The sequence below is a fragment of the Lepidochelys kempii genome, chromosome 12, assembly GCF_965140285.1.
Source record: "Lepidochelys kempii isolate rLepKem1 chromosome 12, rLepKem1.hap1, whole genome shotgun sequence".
In the NCBI taxonomy this organism is placed as follows: Eukaryota; Metazoa; Chordata; order Testudines; family Cheloniidae; genus Lepidochelys; species Lepidochelys kempii.
In genome coordinates, this window is record NC_136391.1 from 11,930,058 (window position 1) to 11,955,632 (window position 25,575).

Below are 25,575 nucleotides of genomic sequence, written 5' to 3' on the forward strand. Positions count from 1 at the left end.
CATATACCAAGGGGTTAATTACAATCTAGAAATGGGGACAACTAAGAAAAGACATGCTCTGATCCAGAGGGTTAATGTAAGATAGGCAAAATTCTCAAATGTTTCTCTTCAGGGCTACTTACTCTAGAGGCAAATCTCCCATCTTTATCTGACTGCATATTCCAATTCTTATTCCCAGTAAGTTTTATTTTCAGATGTTAACTTTTTTTTTCTTTTTTGGAGGTATAAAAGGCTCCAATTCTGCAAATTGTTCCAGGTGGGTGGACTTTTCTCCTGGCATGGAGACCCATGGTCTTTAGTGGGGTACATGCAAGACCAGCAGTCCACTCCAAGAGAGCAGCTTTCAGGAATGGATCTCAAATAAAGTTAGAGGTTGGCTTGCTTGTAGCATCTTCCCAGCTGTGAATCTCTGTGTTACAAAGCAATGCATTAAAGGCTCAGGGTGGGATTTTCAAAAGTGAGCAATAATGGTTTACCTGTGCTCTCACTTACATCAACGGGACTAGAATGGGAGTGGCGTTTAGAAAGAGTGACTGTGAAAAGCTCAAGAGTGCAGTGACTTAAGGCAGAAACCATTATGCTCTCAACAATGACACACACAATTGTCTTGTGCATGGTAAATGCTTTTATTTAGAGAAGTGTAGGTAAGGACATCGGAGTCACCAGATGGGCTTTATGTTGCTTCCATATGGCTGCCACAGAAGGGCAGGAGAAATAACCTTGGTGTTGGATGTGTTGGGGAATGAGAGTTGCACGGGCTACCTGCTTGTGCTAGCTAATGAATGCTCTCCTCCCCTCCCCACCCACCCCGCACCATAAGAAGAATTTAAAGTAATGGCCAATGCCTTTTAAATTACAAAGAACTTTCTGCTATAATGTTCCGATATAAGACATACAATGGTCGACATTTAAAAAGTCAATAATTGTCAGCATTTACCACAGAGTTTTGACATTTCATTTGCTTTAAGTGCTCCACTTACAAATTCTTCTTGCAAATTATTGTCAGTTTTTTCTTCTTTTAAAGTGGTGGCCTCCTCTGGGACTTCAGTCTTAGAGAGGTAGAGAGAGCTCTTAATTTGATGGTTACAGTCACTGAAATAAGGTCAATCACATAAAGTTGGGCACTATTTCCAACTAGTGGCATTTGCATTTAGCTCATGGCAGGAGGAAAAGCACAGCAAGGAGATAACAAACAAACATTTGCTTTCTGGAAATGTGCTGTTTTGGAAAACCCTTTCTTTGGGAGGCAGTGTGGCCTAGTGGACTGTAACTTGAAAGACCTGGGTTCTATTCCTTGCTCTGCTTTTTAGCCTGCTGGATGGACTTTGGGCAAGTCTCTTCCCCTCTCTGGGTATGCCTACAGTGAAAAAAAAATCATGTCACTGAGCCTCAGAGCTCAGCCAACTGAGTCAGGCTTGTAGGGTTCATGCTATGGGGCTAAAAATAGCAGTGTAGATGTGTGGGCTTGGCCTGGAGCCTGAGCTCTGAAACCCAGCACGCGGGGAGGGTCTCAGAGCTTGGGCTCCAACCTGAGTGAGAATGTCTACACTGCTATTTTTAGGCCCATAGCATGAGCCCTGTGAACCCAAGTCAGTTGACCCAGGCTCTGAGACTCGCTGCCACTTTTTGGATTTTTTTTTTTTTTTTGCAGTGTAGACATCCTTTCTGTGTCTGTTTCCACAGCTGTAAGATGAGGGGATAGTGATACAGAACTTCTTTGTTAAAGTGCTTCAAAATCTGCTGAAGAAAAGTGCAATTTAAGAGCTATGTATGATTATTTGTTATGAGAGTTGTACTGAGTTTACTGAAATGATCTTAACGGAGATTCCAATCCTGGTGTACGGGTTTCCCTGCACAGAGCTCATTGCAGGCTCTGGGGCTCAGTACAATTTGGAACCAAAACTGAGTGACTTAAAACAAATGAAAAAACGTGCAGAAATGACATCAATCCTAAATTAGTACTTCTGTCAGGAAAGTATTGGCAGAAACAACATGGTCAAACAAATTGAGTGCATTCTGGGAAATCTATACTCCACTGGCTTATTCTATTAGCTCTGCTAGTGTTCCACATTTACTTCTAATCTAGTTATTGCTGTATATTTCTATAAAGGTAGTCTCTATTTTAGCCAGTCACTATATAAATAAATAGGAAAAGAGTCCTTGCCCAAAAAATTCACATCTGACTAGTTGCAGGGTGAGGAGAAAGGAAGTATCAACCCCATTTTACAGATAGGGAACTGAAGCAAAGATTAGGTGACTTGCCCTCTGACCCAATAAAGATGGAATGGAAAAATATTCACCTCTGTTACTGATATGTACTGTAGCTTCCTGAAATACAAATATGCTACAAGAAATATCTCAAAATTGGGGTTGCATCTCTATCTTTAGAATGATGTACTTAGGAGCTTTAATGAACATTCAGTTTTTTGGATTTTAGTTGTCTTTCTTCTTGGCTTTCACCATAAATGAAACACTTTAACTATAATAACTATTTGCAGTCATTTGTTGTGGGTCAGCACCATGGTGTCACTTGAGTAAAAACAGACCGCCTGTTGATCTTTTAATCCAAAAAATTAGCATGGCAGCTAACTACTAAGGTAAAGCTAACACAATGTCACTTTAAAGTTCTTTGAGTATGCAACAATATTGATTTCCTGTGGAATGTTCTAACTTTAAATCTTTAGTTTGACCCATTTCCCGACATTCTTTATTCCTTTCCACCTCCTTCTTTGGTTTCTTACGTGTATCAATTTTGACATGGCACAAACAGATGTTATCTGTTTTGTTTGAATCTAGCGTTTGATTTAGAGCCCACTGAAGCCAATGGGAGTCTTTCCCTTCATCACACCACAAGCTGAACTGATGTTTTCACATGAAAACTCTGTGTGATGGGGATCTTTAGCTACCCCCAGAAGTAAAGGAACTGCTTGTTCCTCCAGCCAAGTGATCAGTTGGTATTGGTTTTCATTGTTTTTCAGTCTTCTCAAGAAGAAGGGCTAGAAACTCCTATAAAGTGAAAGTTGTAATTATCCTGCAGGTGGCTTTAAGGGCAGCTCTGTTCATAAAAAGCCAGTCTGAGCCACCTCCAGCCCAGTCAGCTAAAGGGGCTTACAAAAGTGCACCCTCCATGAGGTTTGTTTGTGCCTACGATATATATTGGACCAGAGACCTGAAAAAAAGATGTGTGACAGAGTCTTTACCGCACCGTTGCCAGCATAACATTTCACTGCATCAGTGCTGTCGATACACCGAAAGAAACCATTGAAATAGCAGAGATCTCGGCTTCCTTTTTCGAATCCTAAAGGAGAAGTTTAAAACTCCTGACAACAGAGAGGTGATCGATCCTGTGCTGTGAGGGAATGTGCTGTGTGTAGCGACTCCAAAATTTTACCTTTTGAAAACTGTACAGTTTGTAACTCACCGGTCCTGTGTGCACATGACCTGTTGCAATTTAAGGCTGTGGCCTCCCATTGGCGTACGGCACTGCATCTGCACCACTGTAGCGGTTTAAGTGTAGACATAATTTGATACAGACATTCCCCACACTGTCACAAAGGTGTCTTAATAAAACATCTGGGTAAACCAGATGACATAGCTTGAAGACAAAGAAAGAAGTTCTGTTCTGCATAGGGAATCAGATGACAAGAGGCAACCTGCTCTGTCAGAGAGGGAGATGCAGCACCGAGGAAGGCTCCAGGAGGGACTTTCTGCACAAGCTATATAGAAGGTCTAGTGGGATACCTGAAGTGATAGAAGCTTCAATGGCGAGAGGCTTTAGGAAAGGCCAGGCACCAGGTCCTGGTTTCAGGAAGGTAACTATGGAGTCTATGAAAGATTTTTGAGTTGGGTTGACATTGAACTACTCTGTTAAAGAAAACTCTGAGGAAAGGGACTGAAATTCTGCCACTGTTGAGAGTTTGGTTTGATACACGGGCTTGCACTGTACACCAAAAAAGCTTTTAAAAAAAGTCTCTTTGAAGAGTGCCTCTTTGTTTTCATGCTTTGTCACCTGGCTTATCCAGATGTTTCATTAAGACATCTTTGTGACAGAGTGGGGTATGTCTGCATCAAACTATGAACTCTGTGGGTATGTTAACACTTAAACTGCTACAGTGGCATAGATGCAGTGCTGCAGCTCTGATGATGTAGTGCTTCAGTGCGCTCTTCCTATGCTAATGGGAGGGGTTCACCTGTTAGCGTAGGTCATCCACCTCCCTGAGAGGTGCTAGCTAGATCGATGGAGGAATTCTTGAGTTGACCTAGGCCTGGTCTACACTGTGGGGGGTGGGATCGATCTAAGATACGCAACTTCAGCTACGAGAATAGCGTAGCTGAAGTCGACATATCTTAGATCAACATAGAATCACCTACTTCGCATCCTCGCAGTGCAGGATCGACGGCTGCCGCTCCCCCGTCGACTCCGCTGCCACCTCTGGCCCTGGTGGAGTTCCGGAGTTGACGGCAGAGTGATCGGGGATCAATTTATTGCATCTAAAACTAGACGCAATAAATTGATCCCTGATAGATCAATCACTACCCGCCGATCTGGCGGGTAGTGTAGACATGGCCCTAGTGCTGTCTACACCAGCAGTTAAGTTGGCATAGCTACGTCTCTCAGGGGTGTGGCTCTTCCCCCACCCCAAGAGAGATAGCTATGCTGATGTAAGTTCCTGGTATAGACCAGCTCCCAGTTGTACTATGTGGGGAAATATAAGCACTGTACTGCTGTAATATGTCTGGCCTTGCCCCAGGGAAGTCTATTGTACTGCATTCCAGACAGCTACCCTGGCTGAGAAGGTGTTTGACACCTCATTTAAGGACTACCATGGGAGCCTTCAAGATTGCAGTTTGTGGCTATTGTCATTGACTCGTAGCTACTGGCCTATGGACCAATTGTTTTTCTACACAGGGGCCTGCAATGGGTGGTGGGGGTGCAATCATGACTTGTGGATCCGGAGCGTCTCAGTTTGCTCATGTGTCACAGAGATGGAAGTCCTAATTAAGAGCAAAGTTGTATTCTGTGTAGGAAGCCAGCCATTGCCGCATAGAATTCTTTGAGAGGGTCAACAAGCATGTGCACAAGGGAGATCCAGTGAATATAGTGTACTTAGATTTTCAGAAAGCCTTTGACTAGGTCCCTCACCAAAGGCTCTTCAGTCAGGTAAGCTGTGATGGGATAAGGGGGAAGGTCCTCTTATGGATTGGTAACTGGTTAAAAGATAGGAAACAAAAGGTAGGAAAAAATGGTCAGTTTTCAGAGTGGAGAGTGGTAAGTGGTGGTGTCCCTCAGGGGTCTGTACTGGGCCCAGTCCTATTCAACATACTCATAAATGATCTGGAAAAAGGGGTAAACAGTGAGGTGGCAAAATTTGCAGATGATACAAAACTACTCAAGATAGTTAAGTCCCAGGCAGACTGTGAAGAGCTACAAAAGGATCTCTCAAAACTGGGTGACGGGGCAACAAAATGGCAGATGAAATTCAATGTTGAGAAATGCAAAGTAATGCACATTGGAAAACATATTCCCAACTATACATATAAAATGATGGGGTCTACATTAGCTGTTATCAGTCAAGAAAGAGATCTTGGAGTCATTGTGGATAGTTCTCTGAAAACATCCACTCAATATGCAGCAGCAGTCAAAAAAGCATACAGAATGTTGGGAATCATTAAGAAAGGGCCAGAGAATAAGACAGAAAATATCATATTGCCTCTATATAAATCTATGGTACATCCACATCTTGAATACTGCTTGCAGATGTGATCGCCCCATCTCAAAAAAGATATATTGGAATTGGAAAAGGTTCAGAAAAGGGCAATAAAAATGACTAGGGGAATGGAATAGCTTCTGCATGAGGAGAGATTAATAACTTGGGGACTTTTCAGCTTGGAAAAGAGATGACTAAGGGGGATACGATAGAAGTCTATAAAATTATGACTGGTGTGGAGAAAGTCAATAAGGAAGTGTTGTTTACTCCTTCTCATAACAAAAACTAGGGGTCACCAAATGAAATTAATAGCAGTAGGTTTTAAACAAAAGGAAGTATTTCTTCACACAATGCATAGTCAACCTGTGGATCTCTTTGCCAGAGGATGTTGTGAAAGCCAAGACTACACAAGGATTCAAAAAAGAACTAGATATAGTCATGAAGTATAGGTCCATCAATGGCTATTAGCCAGGATGGGCAGGGAGGGTGTCCCTAGCCTTTGTTTGCCAGAAGCTGGGAATGGGCGACAGGGGATGGATCACTTGATGATTACCTGTTCTGTTCATTTCCCCTGGGGCACCTGGCATTGGCCACTGTCGAAGACAGGGTACTGGGCTAGATGGACCTTTGGCCTGTCCCTGTATGGCCATTCTTATGTTCTTACATTCTTATGTAAGGACATGCAGGAGGGACTCTGCTTAGCCTGAAATACGGCCAAACCACAGACTCAAAAGAAGGGCTTAGGTCAAACTAGGGGAAGGCGCATGTCAGGTCTTTTATTATTTCAAAGATTGGTGGTTCTCAAGTGCTTTAAGAGCCAAGCTGCTGTGGTTAAGATATTTCTTTGCTAAACCTGTATCCCTTGCTTTCCTGCCTCATTGTCCCCAAAGGGATTGAACTAGAAGTCCAGAGTGCCCACAGTTGAGGTGAAGTAAGTGACTGGGGAATCAAAGGTCTCAGACACTGGTTCAGGGGCTAGGGTGGGTGGGTGGATGTATGGCAGTGCCCTATGTCTTAAGGAAGGACATCAGACAAAAAATCTGAGCCTGAAAGTATGCCCTTGGGTCTCAGAGCTAGAAGCAGTGATTATGCTCTACCAAGACGCAGTTCATTTAGAAGCACATGGGATCCACAATTGGGTCCACTGGCAATAGACTGATGGCTATACAGTGGGATACTGGTCCAGTTTGCAACAATCTTCCATTTATGGGCCATCCAAGCTGGAGAGACAAGGACTCATCATTAGAATAGGGTGAATAATTGATTTTTCAGTTCAGTGGCTGAACTGAAAAATCTGGGGGGGTGGGGTGGAAAATGTGGTGGTTTGAACTGAAACTGATTTTTTCCCCCCTCCCCAAACCAACAACAACAAAACACACGGGAACACTTAATTTGGATCAAACAAAACATTCTGCAAATTGAGTCAAAACAAATTTTCAAAATGTATTATTTGCTAAATTCTTTTTTTGGCCAGTTCTACTTGTCATGTACAGCATAACTACCATGGTAGTTCCTGTGCATTGTGCTAGGAAGAGGTAGTGGCTTGAGATGCAACCAATCATTATTCCTCAGAAAATGTCTTTGTTGTATGGGGATTGTGAAGTTAATGTGTTTTTAAAAGCATATTATCTATTGTGTCCTTGTTTGGATTGCTTTTGAAAACTGGGAAGCCATGTGCATCATATTCTTGGTGTTGGTGGTAAGAGAATGCTCCCTTGTGTTCCCCAGACTTATGTTTATGAACCCTCAGTTTGGGCAGCATTCCAGTTGGTCTTAATGCTTATGTTGCATTAACTAATGCTTTCCTTCATTTTTTAATGATTATGTTACAAGGGAATAGGCTTGAACAGCCTTACCTTGAGTTAACCAAGTTTTGGAGCATAATTGATCCGGGCAGTTTTAAAATTGCCTTTGTACTGATGAAGCTGTAAACTATTATTTTGAGTTTATTACTTTGGGGATGCTTGGCTTGGAGATAAAAGTCAGAGCTAATTGAATCCCAAATCTGGTGCATATCGGCATGCATAGTCCACAGGGCTGTTACTGCCATTCCTGAGTCTAAACTTAATGTCTCCAGAAAGACTTCTAGATGGGTTTTCAGTGTGAAGTGTTTATGTTCATTTCAATTTCCAATCATGGCTTTTCAGCATTAATAAACCACTTAATAGAATGTGATTTGTATACGGCTTCTTTTTCATATTCGTTTCTAGAATTAGACACAACAATCAAATTAAAGGGCATAGTTCCAGATGGCAGCCGGTCAGAGCAGAGAGGGGATTCAGACTCTTATAATGGAATTCATGGAATAGTTTGTGTTTACAGAACCTATATTATCATCTGTTTGCCCTTCAGCACAATCCCAGCACCTACTGTACAATGGATTTAGCCTATGGTTCTAATTTGTGAATAGTGAAAGTTTAAAATCTAAGATCCAAATTCAGCCACCCTCATGATGAGAAGCAGCGCTTTGAGTCCATGTGCAGCTCCACTGAAACTGGTGGGAATTTTTGCAGAGTAAAGTACTATTCCATGGGAGTAAGTGTGGCAGAATCTTGCTCCCAATAGACCAGAGAGCCAGGATGTATTCCTGTGGTGTAGGACATTTTTCCTTTCTTCTATAGTTCCTCTCTTAAATTTTTCCAAACTATCTTTCCTCAGTCTATTTATTCAAAATAATATAGGTAGGCTAGGAGCTGGAGTAAAGTATACTGCACTATCCAATCTACATAACTGATTCTGGACTGCAGCATTTCATGGATGGATGGATGGATATTCTAGTGGCTAAAACACAGGACAGGGAGGCAAACAATCACGGTTCTGATTCCCCATACTGCCACTAATTTAATTTGTGACTTTGGACAAGTTACTTAAACTCAGGGGGTCGGTTTTGTATTTGTAATACAGGGTAACCAGCCATGATGGTTTGGAGGATAAATATTTATAAAGCACATTCAGATACTTGGATACCAGATACTATAGAAAGGTATTATTGTTTTATTATTAATTATCTTGTGCCTCATTTTGAAAATCACAAATAGAAATTAACCTCTTACATAGTCCAGGAAAGTCTGCGATAGTGTGTCTTTTGGAAGCAATAAATATTTTTAACCTAAATATAGGTGGTGGTTGTTTTTAAATAGCGAAAGTAATTGTAGCTAATACTGTTTCCCCATGGTGCTTGCTTTTTTCATGGACAAGAAATAATATTGGTATTATTACATATATCCTTTCCTTATCTCATACAGCAAAGCTGTACAGCATCGCTTTTAGGCATTCACTTCTTATTATGGTTCATTGTGGATGTTTGTTTCACTTCAGGGTTACGTTTTTCTAACGAAATAGCTGCCTATATTAAAATTAATTACTAGAAACTAGGATTTTGTCTAGAATGACAATGATACAGGATCAGATCAATTGCTTTACATACGAGTTCTATGTCCCACCAGCTGTGCAATATATATCCGATTTATATCAGATTTCATCTGGGCAAAGGTATAGAATAAGACATATACATCACTTAACTATCGTTTAAGCCCTCAACAATAGGATTTACACAGTACATTGGCCTTTTCATAGAATCATAGAAGAGTAGAGTTGGAAGAGACCTCAGGAGGTCATCTAGTCCAACCCCCTGCTCAAAGCAGGACCAACCCCAACTAAATCATCCCCGCCAGGGCTTTGTCAAGATGGGCCTTTTCTGTTGATCCTCTGCACAGTGGTGTACTTTACCCTTAATAGTATGAAATAAATGGTAAATTCGTTTTAGATAAGCTCTCTGGGTTATAGTCAAAATCTAGATACTGGCACCCCTAACAAGTTGAGTTGGTTGAATTCTCTTCCACATGATGATCAAAGCTAGAATTCTGTTTTTCATGTTTGCTTGAACACCCTTTACTTTTTTGTTTTATTTCATATATTTGTTCTGTGTGTCCACCCTTTACCGTCGCTTTTTTGGACTGCAGTTTGATTCAGGAGCCCAAAATGACACTGGACAGCACCATCAAACACTGTGGCCTGACCCAAAGCCCAATAAAATCAAAGGAAAAATTTTGTTCTGCAATGTGTGACTCCTCTATAGCAGGCTGGAGCTGGCCACACGCTTTGGGACATCACATCAAAGTGCCAGTTTAACTAACACAGCAGTAAAGATAATTAATGAAGGACTTTTCATCAGTAGGGCAGTAGCAGCATTCAGTGGCACCAGCTGCTCACAAAACCATGCCACACCAATCTAATTTCTACACACACAAGCTGTGGAGCAGGCTCTCCGATACCATGGTGATGAGCAACTGTAACAAAACCTAGACAGACAAGAAGTCCAACTGGAAGATTTCTCTCTGGAAACACAAATGGCCTTAATGCAAGGAGCATCAAGTACAGTGGTTGAAGAATAGGATTAAGCTTCAAGACATGAATGCTCTGATATTTGTTGTGTGAGCTTGGCAAGTGATTTATCCATGTGCTTTCAATATGGAAGTTCCTTGGCTCATATCTGCATGATAATTTACAAGTGGTGACTTGTACAAGGGTTTGGGGTAAAAGCCTTGCTCCATTTACATCTACGGCAAAACTCCCACTGACTTCATTTCATGCTTGACTCTAGTGGACTTAAGATAGTCAGGAGTAGCACCCGCTGGCAGGTGGTATGTGTAGCGTACTGGCTGGATGTGTTGTCTCCCTTCTACAGGCTAATCCACATACTGGATAAGAGTCTACTAAAGTTAGCAGCTAATGGAGTAACTCTATTTGCGAAGTAGTAGAAATCTCTGCTTTAGATGGTGAAGGCTTAGGTTCAGTCCCTGCTTTAACCCTTGATGGCAGTCATTACAAGTTTTTGTCGATAGTCCTCATGGTGGCTCTATAATAAATAATTTCTTAGGCTACTCTTTGTGCCAGTCCAGGCAGCAAAGGACCAGTGGATTTACGCTTTACTGCTTAGATATTTACTTCTGGAGTTGAAGAAATAGGCTTAAAATTCTCATTAGGGAATAAAAGCAATTTCCCACAATATCCTCAGGGAGAAAAAATAAGAAAAAAAATTAAGTACATTTGTTAAGTCATTACATTGTTAGAAGATGTTTATGCATCTGTGTTACCAAAGGCATGGTCATTGCTTAAAATAATTTTATTTTCTAGCATGAGAGGAATATAAAAACGGAATTTAAACCCTGTGCTGTGGGGACCTGATTCAGCAAGGTACTTAAACACTTGACGATCTCTTAGACACAGTAGTAGTCCCCTTGACTTCAGTACTGGGTGGGAAAGTGTTTTAAGTGTAGGAAATGGGTGTGGCAGAGTGGGATATGTCTGTATCAAATTGTGAACTTCATTTTATATTTGCTGTAGACATACTTGAGCTTGTCCAAGACATGTCTATTGTACAACAGATGGCTATTAATGAGGGGTCAAGCACCTTTCCTAGGTAGGGATGCTGCATTCCTACCCAGGAAAGGTGCTTAACCCCTCATTGAAAGCCATCTGGAACTATAGACTTTGAATAACTCTCAGGTACTGATCCACTCCCATGGAACAATGATTTTTCTACACCAGGTCCCACAGGCATGAGGCTGGGAAGAGTTGGGAATGTTCCAGTAGAACACATTACAGAGACACCAGTTAAGAGTGGGGTGATGCTATGAGTGTGTGTGAGTGGGGGGAGGTGACAACTATTACTGTATGTAAAGATAGCAGGACAGAGAGGGTAGTGGGACTCTGCCTAGCTAGTAACACTGATGACCTACGGACTCACAGAAGGGTTGAGATCAGACTAGGGGAGGATGCATCTCAAGACTTTTGTTGTTTGCAGAGATCTGTAACTCTGGAGTGCTTTAAGATAAAGGCACATTAGTGAAGGAATTCCTTTGCTTAGCCTGTGTTCCTTGCTGTCCTGCTACTGTCCCCAAAAGAGTTAAACTAAAGCCCAGAAAGTCCACAGCCTAGGTGGAGCTCTGGGAGAGTATGATTAAGCAACTTGGAAGGCCTTGGACAGCTGAGCTATGGAGTCCTGCATCCCAAAGAATGGTTTTAGAGAGGGCGTCTGATTCTGGGATTGTGCCCTAGAGTCCCAAAGCTAGAAACTAGATTCTGACCAGACCCAGTTGACTTGGAAACAAGTTGAACCTGTGTTTTTGCAACATACTGGTGACCATGTAGAATGGTCCTGGTCCAAGCTATAACAATGGGCAGCTTCAAAACTGGAAGTGTTTTAAAGAGTGAGGGGACAAGGTTTTCCTTGAATGTGAGTCAGATTTTGGTATGAGAGTGGCATGCATATTCAGATCTTAAGGGGATGCAAACATTTTGCAACACTGATTGAGAACTTGAAACAATCTAGCTGAGAAAATGTCATTTATTGAAAGTGCATTGGACTATCATATTATTAGCAAATATGTAGAGAAAACAAATCTGAACAAGATTTCTTTAACTAAATCTTGAAAATAGTGTGTAAAACCTACCATAGCAGCCTCTCTCTAGGTTAGATGGCAGATCTCCAAAGAGAAGCCAAGGATTTCAATAGGCATAAAGATTGAAATACCCTCTTCCATCAGGAAGCTTAGACTTGAAATTAGATGAAGGTTTCTAACCATCAGAGGAGTGAAGTTCTATGGAACAGCCTTCCAAGAGAAGCAGTGGGGGCAAAAGACATATCTGGCTTCAAGACTAAGCTTGATAAATTTATGGAGGAGATGATATGGTGGGATTGCCTAATTTTGGCAATTAATTGATCTTCGACTATTAGCGGTAGATATGCCCAATGGCCTGTGGTGGGATGTTAGATGGGGTGGGATCTGAGTTACTACAAAGAATTCTTTCCCAGGTGTCTGGCTGGTGAATCTTCCCACATGCTCAGAGTTTAGCTGATCGCCATATTTGGGGTTGGGAAGGAATTTTCCTCCAGGGCAGATTGGCAGAGGCCACGGGGGCTTTTCGCTTTCCTCTGCAGTGTGGGGCATGGGTCACTTGCTGGAGGATTCTCTGCACCTTGAAGTCTTTAAACCACTCAATAGCTCAGACATAAGTTAGAGGTTTGTTACAGGAGTTGGTGGGTGAGATTCTGTGGCCTGCATTGTGCAAGAGGTCAGACAAGACGATCATAATGATCCCTTCTGACCTTAAAATCTATGATTCTATGATTCCACTTAGAGGTAGTTATCTCCCACTTCAGGATCATTGGTAGGGTAGCAGCTTTCACTACCTCTGCTTGCTCTGTACCTGCTCTGTGCACTAAAACGAGAAGACTGTAGTGATCGAGGATGTTAATTTAACTGCTGCAATGAAAGTGAAATTCATCTTAACTTAGTCACTTCATTAAAAAAAAATCAATAAAAAATTAAATTATTCGGAGTGAGACAGCATAACATGTCATGATTAACTCACTAGGAGCCAAATCCTGCTAGCGTAACTGAGCTGAGAGAGCAGTTTGGGAACCAGAATTCCATTCTGCAGGAAATTCTGACATTTTGAAAAAAACTCTTCCAAATCGTAACAAAAAGCTGACATTTTGAAATTTCTTAAGAACCACAAATTCCAAAAAAATTCAGTTCAGGGTCACCAAATCGTTTTGTTAGGATAACGATTAAATGTTTCCTTTTGGCAGGGTGAAAACATGTCATTTCAACTTTATTTTAATATCATCTTAAAGTCTGAAGACAATGAATTGAAGTGATAAAGCGGAAATGAAATGTGGCTGTATCGAAATGTTTTGACTTCAACAAAATGAGTGAGTCAAGCTGAATTGAAAATGTTATTGAAATTGACATGTTCCTTTGAAATATTTCAATTTTGATAAAACTGAATTTTTTCATGGAAAACTGTTTAATCAAAAATGTTTTGACCAGCTCTATTAGTCAGATATATTACTACTTGCATAAGGTGAGCAGGATATAAACTTCTCTGAGCTGATGCATAACTCTTTTCAGAACATATTGTTTCTGCAATGAAGGTGAGTATTCTGTCCTGCTCACTCCCAAATCCACCTTGGCATTCTCAATTCTGGAATCAAAGTTTCCTAAATAATACTAAAGTAGGGATATAGAATGGGGAAGAAGGGTTAGGGAACAGTGAAATAAGGCAAGGAGCTCACTTTGTTGATTTGGGGGGAGCTGAGAGGGTTTTTTTTTCCCCCCTGTATCTTTTGTTCAACAGAACTCAGACTTTCACGTGTTAACTCAGGTCTGGTTGTAACCACAACACGACTCAGGAAAGAAAGAAACAAAATGATTTTGAACTTGTTCTGTGTATACAAGATAGAGCTGGGGAAAAAAAAAGGCCACATTAGATCACTGAGTTTTTTCTGCTGACAAAGCAGGTTGCAGTCCCCAAAGAGGGGGTGTGTCAGATGATATTCTGGAATTATCTCATTCCCAGCTCTCCTATTCTGTTTAAATAACCACATTAAGATTTTCAATCTGTTTTATTAAATAAATATATATATTTATGCTTTTAGTTCAAGGTTAAGGAGACATTCAAAAGTCTGTCTACACTCCACACCCATGTATAATTCCCACTGACATTAATGGGGATATATGCGCATCTAGGGGACAAAAGAAGCCTCAAATCTCATTTTATAGAGCATTAAGAGACACCACCTGCAAAAGCTGATACCTTTAACTCTTTCACGTAGTAGCCTGTGATATATTAGAGCAGTGGTTCCCAACTTTGACCATGGATTGCTGGCCATGTGTTGCTTGATTCCATATTTCCAGCTGCTAAATTGCATTAATAGACAGCTTAAAAATAAATACTTGGCTTGATGTTACTTTTCAAGAGAAACTGTTGCTGTAGTTATGACAGGATGTCATGAAATTGCAAATGGGAGAGGAGTGGTCTGCACAATTTTAAATTGTCCTCAGGTTAGTCCACACTGAAAAAGTTTGAGATCCCTCTAGAAGATTCACACCTATGTCAGTCATCTTTGCATGGCTTGTGGCCCTGAACATGCGTTCGCTGATGGGAGCTTTGCCATTGACTTCAATGGGCTCAGGATCATGTGCTGTGTTTTGTAAAGTGGGTACAGAATGCAAGGGAAAGACAATGAAGGGATTTCAGTAGGAAAGATTACCATTAATAAATGCTAAAGGCAAGATCTTCTCCCGCCCATTGTAAAACCAGCAGGAGGGGACAGTTTTAAAAGGAAGGGAGGTGGTGTCGGCTCTCCCATTCTTATATCTTGTTTGTCTACTGCCTGCTTACCTGCATGAAGGGGGCTACTGATGCACCACCATGATATGGGTAGTAAGAAAAGGAAAAGAACATGGCACTGTATGCCCCCTTTACTCACCTGTGGGAGCATGCAGCAAAGGTCTTGACCTGTCCAATGATGAATATGTACTAAAATCACATATTTAGCATTCTCCTCCTCAAAGCACTTTCCAAACCTTATATATACAGCACAGCTGAAAACCATCTAGAGTTCAACAAGCATACAGAAGTGAAGTTTGACTGAGAAACATGGGAGGACAAACCCCTGCTCAGAAGAAAAGTCCCATGAGATATTATCTCCACAGGGAGCAGACAGACAGAATCTCACCTTTTAAGGTTCTGTCCAAATCTCACCCTGTATAAACTGAATGGAACACTATCCAGACAGAATTATATCAACTTATACCAGCTGAAGATCTGGTACTCAATGTATATACCATGAAAGAAAGAATGAAACCACCTGACCAGCTTTCAGACTTGTGGCTCCAAAAGTTACTCAGTATGTCCTCTCTGATGCTTACACCCCTACCATCCCCTGCTATGACAGCTTAGATGGTGGAGCATTTTGTGTTTGCCTTTCCTAGGCTAAGGGCTCTTAACTGCTCTGGGTCAGGTCCTTTACTGCAACTCTTAGGGCAGCTTGGTAAAAAGGAATTCATGGTGCTTTGTGTTCTTAGGTATCATAGAAGAGGGCAGGTTTTTCTTTAGCTAAGATGTTCATGGGCCAATCTGACTTTCACAGAGATGCCTCATGTCCCCAGTGGTGTGTAGTCCTGTCACAAATCCTGAGCGGTCAAAGCTCTCTGAATTAATCCAACAGGAGGAACGGGCTGATAAGATAGGAGAACACTGTGTTGTGTACACAGATACCTTTGTAATCTGCAGAGTTGGCTGAGAAGAGACACAACAAGGGGTTGAAAGTTGGATGGGGCTGGGACTGGTGAAATAATATATATTTTAAAATTTATCTGGTGAACTGCAAGGGGCTTTTAAAATCAGTTCAGTATAATATTCACTGAGTTCTGACAATAGTATGTTTCAACACCTCTGATAATAAGTCCCACTGGGCATGTTGTAATGCGGAGTCATATTTGGGCCATGGAAGTTACTACTACAGTATAAGTTAGAAGATAGCTTGTTATTGACCCAGGCCTGCTGTTCAGCTCAGCACTGCAGATAAGCTTTATCAGGAATGGAGAGCATCAGTAAAACTCTAAAAGGCAAATTCAACCCTGATGTAACTCCATTGAAGTAAATGGGATAACAATAGCCCCTAAGAACACGCAGAGCCAAATTCATTCCCAGTGTAACTAACAAGGCTTTTTGAAGAGATAGATTAATGGGACTTAGTTTTTACATCTCAAGCTCTATTATCTTCTTGTCTTCTCAGCCCTGTTTACTTCTCTAGGAACTGCCATTCTGGTCAATAGTAAGTAGTGTGTCTCTATGGCAACTTTCAATATAAGAATGATTTATTTGTACACACACATATCTCGAACCTCATTTATAACTTAAGGGATATGTCCAAATGTGTGCAAACATAATATTTACTGCAGTCTTTTCAATAAATCAAATTCCATGCAGTCCTCTGGCCCACCAGGAATCGAAGCATAAATACTGACTTATTAAGTAGTTCAGTGCTGTGGATAGGAGAAGAAGCAATGTTGTGCCATAGACTTGTTAAAGCTGCCCTGGGGTGATTTACACTCATCCTCTGCTGAGCACTTATGGGTATAATGAATTGTAAACTCTGAATATTTTTGAAGCTTTTCAGTGTGCAGAACTTGGGGTGCTATTATGAAGTATAGCTTGAACCATTCACACATGGAATTTCTTAAATACAGCCCCATAGACTTTCCACAGTTATTAAAACATAAAGTTTTTGATAGTTAAAAAACCCTTAAGAAAAAAAATAACTGATTTGCCTCTAAAGTTCCTATGCATAACTTATAAACCATTTTGATAGAATGAATTTTTGAATGGAATTATTAAGAACATCTTTATAAGTTTTAGCTACATACAGAATTGTATGTTTCTCTCATAGAATATATGTATGGGTCATGTAATTATCAAAGTTACATTAAACCTCACTACATGTGACCATTTAGAAATTATGGACCAAATTAATCTCATTTATAAATCCAATAGGCCAAATTCTGCTCAGCTTTGCTGGTGTAATCCAGAGTTAACACAACTGAAATCATTGGAATGACCCAGGATTTTCACTAGTGGGTTGGAGAGTAGAATTAAGCCCATTGATTTCAGTGGAGTTACATCAAGGATAAATCTTACTGACCAAGTTCATTATGATTTATAATGCTTGAGATTTTACAGAATATGTTCACGTTTTTGTCCTGTGATTTAGGTAATGTCATTAGTTTGAATGCCTTTTATTTTGGCCTTATTATTGCCTTTACAGGAAAACAATAAACCAAGAAAAAACAAAAGTAAAGTCTCTAGGAGATAGGATGGCCTGTGTCTTCTTTGTAATGGGCTGGAATTGAAATGAATACAAAAAGGCAGCTGTTTGCAACAGACTCAGAGATTTAAACATGCATTATGAAGGGGGGAAAATATGAATGGTTGCATAATTACTGTGATTCATTGCAGGAATGCTACCTTTCATTTGGGGATTCAGAGAGTTTTTTAAAAGTTCATTAATAAGCCTGGTCCTGTGAAGCAGGTAAACATGATTATATCCATTTTGTGGAGGGGTAGACTGAAATATCGCATAGTTACTGAAGGTCACACAATGAGCAAGATGGTAGCTGCACACAGCACTGTGTATGTAACTCAGTGACCAAGAGGCTCAGGCTAGGTCTATGCTGCAGAGCCCGTGGTGGCAAAGCCCCATAGGGTAGGTGCAACCTACCCTGGCAGGAGTTTTTCTGGCAGTGTGGGAACACCATTACCTGAATGCTTTTCTGTTGGCATAGCTGTGTCTCTGCTGGGGATTTGTTGGCATAGCTCTGTTGCTCACATGAATGGTTTTACACCCCTGACAAGCACAGCTACGGTGGCATACATTTTAAGTGTAGACCAACCCTTAGTATCACCTTGTACCTACTGTACTGTAGCATTTATTTCAGACTGAAAAAAGAAAGTTCATAGTGCTAAGCAGCTCAAAAGGTCTTAAGTGACACCAAAGAATGAGGGTAGCTGAGACAGACGTGCTACCTGCAGGCATCTGAGGTCTATAAAATAATCCTTTGAGGTTAGCCGGGTCTCTTCTGCTTTTAGATATTAATATCCCGCTGGTTTCTAGCTGAACCCTCCCCCCACCACAGTTAAGACTTGCTTCTGATCATTACTTTTAAACTTTCTTTGCTGTTGTTTTTATTGAAGCCAGATAGTGTCATGAAAAAAATACTTGTGCTGTGGAATCCTGAAAATGAGTCAGACTTAAATTATTTGTAACTGGGAGCAATGACTCTGTTTTCATAAATATGGGGAAATTATTAGTGGTTGCTAAGTAAATTAATGAGAGTGCTTTTTTTTTTCTTTTTACTGGGTGGTTTTTGTCAGCCAGAATACATGGAGATGAAGTTTTATTTTGCATACCAAATGTTTGTCTTATCAGAGTTTACTTCCAAATTTCTCCAGCAAAGATGCTTTCTTTATGTTTGTTGGGAACCTGACTCCTCCGGGATGGTGTCAAAGGAATTTGCACTTTCAAAAATTGTATTGCCTAGAAAAACAACATATGACTCCACAGCATACTTATATCTACCTGTCATGGAAAGAAGATTGTATGGCTAGAGGCTGAGAATCCAAAGGTACAGAGCATGTATAATTGCCTTGCAGTTGCACTTATGCATATATATAGGGCTGGAATGTGTTATTCAGCCATAACATGCCATGTTTTCCCCACTTACACCTCAAAGTAGTTTATATAAGAGTCAGGCAAAATTGCAGTCCCTGCACTCAGGAAGAGAAATTCTAATCCTTTGCTAGTCTCTTGCCTGCCACCTTTGCAATAGTTCATGGAGTAAGACATGCACAGCAGAGAAGGAATTAATATATACACCACGCCAGAAAGGGCCGCAGATTTGGTTATGTTTCCTCTGAGGCAGAATGCCTGCCAATGCCCACCCCCCACTCTTTGCGCTCTGGATAAAGGGTACAATCTGTCCCTTAGTATTCTGATTCTCTTTGTTCATTCAAAGAAGAGTGGTCATTCTGTTTAACAGATTGCGGTTTTTTTCTGTGCTGGTGCATTTGCCTGCCGTTTGGTGAAGTTTTGAAATTCCTTGCCCATGTATAGTAGGGGTACAGTTTCTATCTGCATTTCTAAACCTTTTAAACATCTACATTTTTATTTGCTGATTTAGGGACAATTAATAATGTTTAGATAATACTATTCGGTAGGTATTTGACAAGCAAAGTGCTCTATATAGGGAATGTATTGCACAGTCCACTGTAAACATAATTTATAAATAGATGAGGTTTTTCTAGCACAGGAAACCTTAATCTAATCTAATCTTAGGATGGGGAAGGGAAAGATTTTTTTTAAATAACATTAATGATGCTGTTCCAGATAACTTCGTTCTCTTGTTCCACTGGTAGATGAGAATATCCTGTCCTCTCCTACTTAGTTGTGGTGTTTAGATGCTGCATGTAATTATTAGAACTGGGAGCACTGGCTGTTGGGAGTCTGAAAGGATGGGAAACAGGAAGGAGGGGGAGCTACCGAGGGTGCAGCAGCAGCTTGGTAAAGAGGTTTCCACTTTAAAAATAAAGTCCTGTTGTAGTTTGTTAGTACCTTACCTGGTTGCTACAACATTTTGGCAACGAGAATGGATCTTCTGCCTCTGAACCCACCTGCACCCTTTCTGCAAAGCCCAGGTGAGCCTCCAATTGCTTTTACTGCCTGGATCCATATGTTTGAGACTTATCTGCTTGCAATCACTGCTACAGAGATTTCTGAAGTAAGAAAGCGTGCTATGATAATCCACTGCCTTGGAGCAGAAGGGCAGCGTATATTTTACACATTTCTCCTTGCAGATGATAAATATGAGACTGCACTCACTGCATTAAAGAACTTTTTTGTGCCAAACGTGAATGTAGTAGCTAATCACTACAGATTTCACCAGCGTGAGCAGAAAACAGGGGAGACTATAATGCAGTGTATTGCTTCTCTGAGGAGTCTGATTGTAACTTGTGACTTTGGGAATATGGCAGATGAGATGATTAGAGACCAGCTCATTGAGAAAACAACCATGCTTCGTGTAAAAGAACGCTTACTTCTAGAACCACAACTTACACTAGAAAAAGCAATAACCATTGCTACTCAGATTGAGTCAGCTATAGCTAAAGCCAAAATAATGAACATGGATACAGGAGGCACAGTCCAGGCTGTGACTCCTTTGCAGAAAAGTTCACTATCGCTGCAGACAAACGATTACAAGAGGAAAACTAATGGAAAACCACCGAATCAGTAAATTCAAAAAACAGTAAAAGATGCTTTCGCTGGGATCCCCACAACACCTTGCAAGCTACACAGGATGTCCGGCAAAAGTAGCTCAGGGCAATCATTGCAAAAAGATTGGGCATTTTGCTAAAGTATGTTGCAGCAGCCAGTTCAATCAACAGGTGCATGCAGTTACAATACCAGATGTTATTGTGCTGAGCATGGGCAAAAAGACTACTGCACATATTCCAGAACAGATAAAGTGCACTGTAAACATTTCCGCCATACCCTCAGGCAAACCACTCTCTATTCAGCTAATGTTGGACACTGGCTCAGCAGTATCTATACTACCTGATTCCATCTATTTGTCTTACTTTAAAGATGTGCCTCTTACTGAACCCAAACTTCTATTGGTGTGCTGTTTGAAAAACCATATTCCAGTTACTTCTGGTGATTGCTGTGTAACTGCAGAGTTTTACATTGTCCACAAAGGCACTCCGATCCTTGGCAGAGATTTATTGGCTGCTTTAAATCTCAGAGTAGTTAATTGGTGAATTGATCTTCCTCAGCAAAGCACTCTTGCGGTACACACACCAGTTTCATGTGCGACCCAGCACCAGGTTGAGGAGAAACTCGGCTGTGCTTATGGGTTTCTGCATAAAGTTAAAATGCAGAATAATGTGATGCCTGTACGACAGAAGTTACGGCGCTTACCATTTTCAATCAGGGAAGCTATTTCAGAGGAACATAGAAAACTTGTTCAAAAGGACATTATTGAAGAGAGTGACTCCTCGAAATGGGTTTCACCTTTCGTAGTGATGCAGAAGAAGGTGGAGGCATTCTTCTGTGTGTGGACTTAAGGGAGCCAAATAAAGCTATTTTGATTGACAGCCATCCTCTTCCTCACATAGAAGAAGTATTTGCAGAACTCAGTGTAGCATAGATGTTTTCTACTCTTGATTTGCAGACCGCATACTACCAGGTTATGTTGCATGAAGATAGAAGAGACCTCACAGCATTTATTACACATGAGGGACTATTTCTTTTTAAACGTGTTCCATATGGTCTCGCATCTGCCCCAAGTGCCTTCCAAAAATGATGTCATTGATTCTGAAGAATCAATATGGAGTTCAGTGTATCTGGATGATATTATCGTGTTTGGAAATACTTCTGAGGAGCATGACAATAACCTGCAGTCTGTACTAAACTGCATTAGCAAAGCAGGCCTTATGCTCAATAGGTCAAATTGCAAATTTAGACAAACTGAACTCTCCTTTCTGGGGCATACAATTTCACAGGCTGGACGAAAACCTGATCCAGATCATATCCTGGCAATTTCAAATGCTCCTCCTCCAACAGATTCGCAAACCTTACATTCCTTCTTGGGTCTTACCTCCTGGCATGCAAAATTCATTCTCAGTTATGCTTCTGTCATTGAACCATTATGAGAATTACTGTGGAGAAGTTCAACCTTAGTGTGGACAACGAATGCACAAGCTAGTTTGAAACTGTGAAAGACTTGATTGTACATAGTCCAGTACTTGCACTATTGACTCCTGCATTGCCCACAGTTGTAACTACTGATGCTTCTGATTATGGACTTGGGCTGTCCTCACACAACTTCATGAGGACAAAACAGAGAGGACTGTTGCATTTGCTTCAAGGACACTAAGTAATGCTGAGAGGAAATATTCTACAGTCGAAAAAGAAGCACTTGCTTGTGTCTGGGCTACTGAAAAATGGAGAACTTAACTGTGCGGCCACACGTTCAAGTTGCACACAGACCACAGTCCTTTGATGACGTTGCTCACTATGAAAGGACTGGGAAGAGTAGGATATCGTATTGCTCGATGGTCTGCAAGACTACTCTCTTTCAATTATGAACTGGAATATAAGCCTGGAAACCAAAATGTGGTCGCTGATTGCCTTTCTCGCCTGCCTTTGCCTTCCCCAGATGGTCCACCGGAGGATGAGGATGTAGTGGTTGCGCTTATTACAAGCACTCTCACTGCACTTACAAGAGAACAATTTCAAGCTGCTTGTTCAGCGAGTCCAATTCACAAAAGCTATGGGAATTTCAGACAAAGAGATGGCCCAGTAACCCTAAAACCTTGACCCAGTTTTGCTGCCTTATTTTAGAATTCGGGATGAACTTTCTTTGCTTGATGGCTGTGCGCTACGAGGTACACACCGGTTATCTGTGCCAGAAGAATTACAGTCAAAACTCATACACCTGGCACACGATTATCATCAAGGAATTGTCAGAACTAAACAATGACTGTATGGGTGGCCAGGGATGGACTCTCAAACTGAAGCATTAATAAAATCCCGTGTCACTTGCCAAATGCATGATAAGACAGCAGTGACATGTACCCCTCCATTACAGCCTGTTCCTCTTCCTGAATCTTCATGGGGAAGAAGTGGCGATTGACATTGTAGGACCCTTTGATACTGCTCCAAGTGACTGCCATTATGCCATCACTTTAATAGACTATTTCAGTAAATGGCCTGAGGTAGCATTTACGTCACAAATCTCTTCTGCTACAGTAATTAAGTTGCTCTCTTCATTTTTTAGGAGGGAAGGTAACACCAAAGAACTGGTGTCAGATAATGGTAGTCAATTTACTTCCCTGGAGTTTGAAACTTTTCTAGCAGAGAGGAACATTTTACACAGAAGGTCATCCCTATATTACCCTCAAGCTAATGGGGAAATTGAATGGTTTAACAGAAGTTTTAAAGAGAGTTTGCAAACGGCTAAACTGGAAGGGTGATTGTGGATAACCTTCACTACTGGTTTCTTGCAAGCATACCGGGCTACACAACATGCCACAACACAAAGATCACCCGCAGAGTTACTGCATGGGAAACAGATGAATACTAAACTGAACATTGCTGGATTGTTAAAGGCACGACCTGATGCCCCAAACGAGGATGATGTGAGGAAAACAGTTGAACAGAACCAAGCAAAGTCTAAGGCTTTCACAGACAAGCGGCGGGGTGCTAAGGAACCAAAGTTTGAGTGTGGTTCCTTCGTTAGAATACGAAAACCTGGAGTTTTACGCAAAGGGGACCATAAATTCACAGCTCTTCTTAAAATCATAGAGAAGAAGGGACCTTACACCTATCGACTTTCTGATGGGCAGGTACAGAATGTTTCTTATCTTGCACCTACCTATGCACCAAGAGGAGATTATGCCAACACCCAGTCTGCATTGGATGACTTCACCGTAGTACCAACACAACAAGACATTGCACTGGGACCGGGGCTTGAGAGACGGCCTGTCAGACCCAGACGACCACCTGTCTGGACTAGAGACTATGGTATGTAGTATCTACAGTGTTTTCAGTGTAATATTTCTACCAGTAGTATAGTGTCTCGTTTCATATTTGTTCCTGTGGTTAGAACAACAATGTTTATTTTAACTGGAAGTTTCTTAAGAGAGGAGGGAATGTGGTGTATAGATGCTGTTTGTAATTATTAGAACTGGGAGCACTGGCTGTTGGGACTCTGAAAGGACAGGAAACAGGAAGGAGGGGGAGGGAAGTTGAGGAGGCGGAGTGAGAGCTACCGAGGGTGCAGCAGCAGCTTGGTAAAGAGGTTTCCACTTTAAAAAATAAAGTCCTGTTGAAGCTTGTTAGTACCTTGCCTGGTTGCTACAACATTAGTCTCACAATTTTTCCTTCAGATTCCATATTAAAGCCCGATAACTTAGTGCTCATTTTGTTGCTGAATATTTAATTACTCCCTTTAAGGGCCCACATGCAATTTTTCTTCACTTCATCTGAAGTAGTATCTGAAAAGTCATTATGGAAGTAGTAAAAAGAAAAGGAGGACTTGTGGCACCTTAGAGACTAACCAATTTATTAGAGCATATGTAGAGAAGCAAAGTGTGCGTTGTAAATGGCTTGTATACCCTTCCTCTCAAGCTAAATTAGGAGCGAAGTTAGATCCTCCTTCAGAAAAGGTAAGAAAAGTTGCACAGTTCTTTAAAGATTGTTCACATTCTAGTTTTAGAGGGACCTGCGTTACAGTATAACTGCATCATGAGGCAAATTATTGTATTCGTGCCTCAACTGGCAAGCTACCAATGCAAGTTTGCAATGCATATTTGAAACCACCACGACGTAGGAAGTATACATACACGTAGTCTGAAGTGATAGAAAATGAAAACCAACAGTACAAGAATGAACTTATTTAAACGTTTGCATTGTGAAGTTGTATTCCGAGTGAAGTTGTTGGGAATATATATGTAATTTAATACCAAGAAGACTTAAAATAATTTTGTTTAATTTAGATTTTTTTAATTTAGTCTGGCAGAAGACCACTGCCTTAAAATTATATTAACCTTTAGATAGAGGTATGGGCTATTGGAGCTTATTTGCTTTAACAAATACCACGCTTCCCAGGCTTCAAATCAGTCCCCAAAAGCGTCAAATCAGGGTTTCTTGTAGAGCTGATAGAATGATTCACAAAATAAAATTTGTTTGTTGAATTTTGCCTCTTTTCCTTTTCAGAAATTGTCCTTGAATGTATTTTTGGTTTTGAAATTGTTCACAAATGTATTCATCAAATAATTCTTTGTCTCTAGATCCCTTTGTAAATGCCTCATTGCAAATATTCAGAATGTGCAATTTATTAGTCACTACATTGTGCTTATATTTTCTAGTTGCATGACTGTAAGTAATAGTCAGGATACAATGCCTGCCCCATCCATCCAGCTTTAGTTTTTCTGCTCACCATGATGTCACCTGTGCACATTAGGATGTGGTATTAGTGAATCAATAGGGGGTGCCATTCCATCCACTCAGACTAGCAGAGGGGGTTACTTGTGTCCTGCAAGAATCCAAGCTAAAAACAATCATGTTGAAAGTAAACCTGCTATTATTTATTAATAATACTGCAGTAGCACCCAAAGTACTAAACAGCATCAGGTACTAAAGTACTAAACATTATCCTCAGTGCTGTGCAAACACACTAGGAGAGATTACAGTTTAACTCAAAATACAGCTCAGGAAGTGAAGGTAACAAAATGGGAGGGAGCAAGAGAGGCTGAGGGTAACACTAATATTGTAAATTGTCGCAGTTACAGGGTAACCCACCCATTGGCTCTTCCTGAGTATCTCACAAGTAGAAGTTGGTGGGATTAAATGGATTTTTACTGGAAAAATGTTGATTTGAAGCTGAAAGTTTTTGTGGGAAGGTATCAGTTTTGACTTGATGTTCATCAGGAAAGGCGTCTTAGCTCGGGAGGGAGA